The sequence below is a fragment of the Monopterus albus genome, unplaced genomic scaffold (assembly GCF_001952655.1).
Source record: "Monopterus albus unplaced genomic scaffold, M_albus_1.0 scaffold418.1, whole genome shotgun sequence".
Taxonomy (NCBI): Eukaryota; Metazoa; Chordata; class Actinopteri; order Synbranchiformes; family Synbranchidae; genus Monopterus; species Monopterus albus.
Window position 1 is genome coordinate 318,533 of NW_018128298.1, and position 3,896 is coordinate 322,428.

At 42.6% G+C, this 3,896-nt stretch overlaps 1 protein-coding gene across 1 annotated transcript in view; it reads right to left on the reverse strand.

Annotated features, from left to right (window-relative positions):
* txk (TXK tyrosine kinase) overlaps positions 1-3,548 on the reverse strand; it is a 13,829-nt gene extending 10,281 nt beyond the window's left edge. The window contains exon 1 of the mRNA XM_020586668.1: positions 3,326-3,548. The gene's annotated coding sequence lies outside the window, so the exon portion shown is untranslated. The remainder of the gene's footprint in view (positions 1-3,325) is intronic.
* Positions 3,549-3,896: the final 348 nt, after the last annotated feature.

Consider the following 3,896-nt stretch of genomic DNA (forward strand, 5'->3'; position numbering starts at 1 on the left):
AGGTGCTGAAGTCTGACTCATTTCAGTGACAAGTCGAGCTTTTACAGGCTCAACATTTGAAGAGTCACGAAATGCCAGATTTTTAAATCTAATATCTAGGTAGGTGCTGACAGCAAGACCATAAAATGTTTCTATAGCCCTGAAACGACGAAGACATTGTGCTGACAGCTCAGCAGCTAGCTTGCTACCTTGCCGTTCAGAGTTTGCAGTGCTTTTGAGAAGCAGGGACACCAGGGGAATCACCTTAGAAACTGAAACATGTTTTTCAGTAGATATGTCTCTGGTTGCTTCCTCAAATGGTCTCAGTGCATCAATGGAGAAACGGATCACAGACCATTCTTCCTCACTTAAGCAAAGTGAGCTCTTTCCAAGGAGACATAGGGCTGTGGTAACTGCCTCCCTTTGCTCAGACAGCCTCTCCCACATATAGAACACAGAGTTCCACCTTGTCTCAATTGCTTGAATAAGCTTATGTTCAGGGAAGCTCTACTGCTTTTGAATGTCTTTAAGCTTGTCTGCAGCTTTGGTGCACAGGCACGCCACGTAGGCACGCCACGCCACGTAGGCACAGGCACTTACTTAGAGATGCAGACTGACAAGATAGTTAGGTCGCCTCTGTGAAAAAAACGGCAGCAGTGCATACGGGAGTAAAAATTCAACCAAAGTATCGATATTTTTGTCGGGGTATCGATCAATATCAATACTAGCGTTGGAATGGATAATATCGATATTAGGATCGATCCGCCCACCCCTGCTGCAGACAGAGAGCTAAAGCTTAGCAGGCTGCAGATTCCCTTTCAAAGGGCACAGAGGCCAAGTAACACAGTAAACCAAACTTATCAATATGCTTTTACGGTGAGACGCTGTATTAAAACTGCTACTAGCTGGAAACTGGACAACTTTGACAAGTAGAATGTGGCATAAACTGCAGTAAAGTAGGAAAAGGTACAGTAAGAAGTGTCAACAAAGCGGTGCCAACATTTCTGCACAGCCGCCATCACTGGCAGGTCAGTGTATGGAAAATAAAATTCAGTAACACAAATACAAACGAATGGTGGACCCACACAGTTTTTCTGCATCTGGCTACACGTAACTGTTGCAAATATGCGTTAATTCATTAATGCAGACTAAACGTCCATTGGCCTGGTTTTACACAGCTAACTGAGCCATGCACCGTGCACTATCTGGTCCGTCATCCCTCTGCTGCATATTCACACCAGAAAGAACAAAGATGAAAGCTGAGCAAACTAGCAAGTTTCTTTCTTGCATTAAGAAAAGTGTAATGGCTGATGCTTATAAACGCACTAAGACACAACAGCTGGATTTCTCAGAACAACCCTACTGCTCACTTTGCTGCTGCTGCCTCTAGTTATAGCAGTGGCAGCATAAATGTGGACTGTGGATGGACTGCTAGACGTTTTCTAATCGCTGGAAGCAAATGTTCCTTAAAAGAAGTGAACCCAGCTGCTGACTGGCATGAAACAAATGGGATGTGAAAGTGCGTTAGACAGCAGTTGTCTCTAAGTTAAGACATGTGCAACACCCTGCAGTGTTTATCATCACAGATCAGCTGCAAATGAACAAAACCAAAGACGTCAGATGAATTCACAGGAAGGGTTTGTCAGAGCTTTCAGTTTCAGTCACTACAGTGTTGGTACTTCTACTGTGTGTTGGTGAGGTATGTTAATGCCCAACTCTTAACCTGAGCCCACTGAACAAAAACGTCCTCATCATCGCACAAAACGTCCTTCATTGATTTCAAAACATCCACAAAGTGTCCCCACATTTCAAACAGAGGTTGTCGTTGATTTTCAGGGATTACTTCACCCATCGTGGAAACATTTTCTCAAGTACTGTACTTACTGTAAGTACCATTTTGAGGTATTTGTACTTTACCTGAGTACTTCCATGTCCTGCTCCTTCATCCTGTGACTTCACTCCATGTCAGAGACAAACCGTGTACTTTTTACTACACTACATGTACCTGATAACTTCAACCAAACCCAGTAGAACCATCAGACTCTATTGATCCCAGTAGGAAATCCACCAGCTACCCAGCAGGATGGAAAGTACTTCCCAGTATAAGTATATAAGGTAGTTACCATCAGCTCCACCTTTACCAGCTGCAGCATTAAAGTGATGGACACAGTAATTAGTCACTATGATCCAGTATCAGAGACGTTACTGGGACACGGGCCGTTCTGCAGGACGAGTACTGGTACTGCTGGTACTTCAGGTAGATTTTTATGCCAGTACATTTGTACTTTCACTTCAGTAACATGTCGGCTGCAGGACTTTTACATGTATCAGTATGTTTACACTGTGATGTGGCTACTTTTACGTCCGTATAGGACCCGAGCGCTTCTCCCACAGCCGCTGTCTCGTGCATCTGCATTTGAAAGTTTTTAACCTGTGAATTTGATATTTTCTGTGTTTTTCTGGTGATCAATTCATCGACTGATCGTTGCAGCTCTAAAATCCATCCATCTGCCTGTGGGTTGAATTCTCCAAATCACGACATGTACAAGTATTTCACCCAGTGGAACCATCCGAGGGTCAGTGACGAGCTGAAACAACCAAGCAAAGTGACGCCAGCCGTTTCATCCACCTGCTTCAGTTTGTGCATACGACCGGAAATAAAAAAAAAAGGTTGTACACTCAGCTGAGTGGAAAGTTAGGGTATCAATAAAACCTAACTGTCACAGTGCAGTGAACCGACACTGACGTCGTGTGTGGGCCGATGAGGAGGCTGTGACCTTCCTCATATGAAGCTTCAAATCTCCTCCAGGTTTTCCACTGTCTGAGCTCCAACTCCAGCTCCGTGAGTCACCTCATCTTGTCCTGCAGCGACCAGAGAAGGGGCTCAACCTGCTGTTTATCTCTGTCAGTCTGCTCACGTTCATGTGACGCCACTGAACAAAAATGTTCATTAAGTCATTTTTGGTTTTGATTTTCTTGATCGTTATCTACAGTGTTAGAGCAGAAGAAGTACTCGGATCTTTTTAAGTAATACTAGAAATACCAACGTGGAAACACTCTATTACAAATTAACTGCATTCAAAATTATGGAAAACATGGATTCGGTTGCAAAATTAAGTGGAGCTAATAAAGTTTTATGTTACCTTTAAAATACACTATTATGTAGTATTATTAATCAAAGTAACTTCATAAATTGGAGTAAAAGTGCTTCTGAAATGTAGGAGTAGCATAAAATGAAAAATTATTAAAATGGTAAATTATTATTGCTTTTTGGGTAAAATGGTGTAAATCCAAAACAATGAGCCCAAAGACACTAAAACACTTCACAGAACTGAAAAGTACTTACATTTAACATCGTGGCTCTCACCCCAGCTCAGCTCCAGCTCGCTTGTTCCGAGGACATCCACCAATGGTCTGGGGGCGTGGGCGGGTCCACGACGAGTGCTGAGATGCTATTGGTGGAGACGCTGATCAAACGTTCGCAGCAGAAGAAGAGGATTTCACCGCTGAACTACAAAGAGCGGCTGTTTGTCCTCACCAGGACCAGGCTGTCCTACTACCAAGGAAGACCCAAGGTCGACTTGATTAGTTTCTATTCACATTTCTTTATTTTTTACAGTTGAGTTAGATTTTATAAATGAACAAAGGAATATTTTATGCTTGTGGCACATATGTAATATCAGTAATGAATCTGTTTACATTGTAAAATCACAAAATGTCTTTACACGTAAGTGTCCACAGTTAAACAAATGATATCTGTGCATTTTACGTATGCTAGTAACTGGATTTTGTTAACTTTGGACACAGTTAGGCTAGTTGTTCCCCCCGTTTTCAATCTTTATGCTAAGCTATGCTAACTGGCTGCTGGCTTCAGCTTTGTATCTCTGGTACAAACATCAAAATGGTATCAGTCAGCA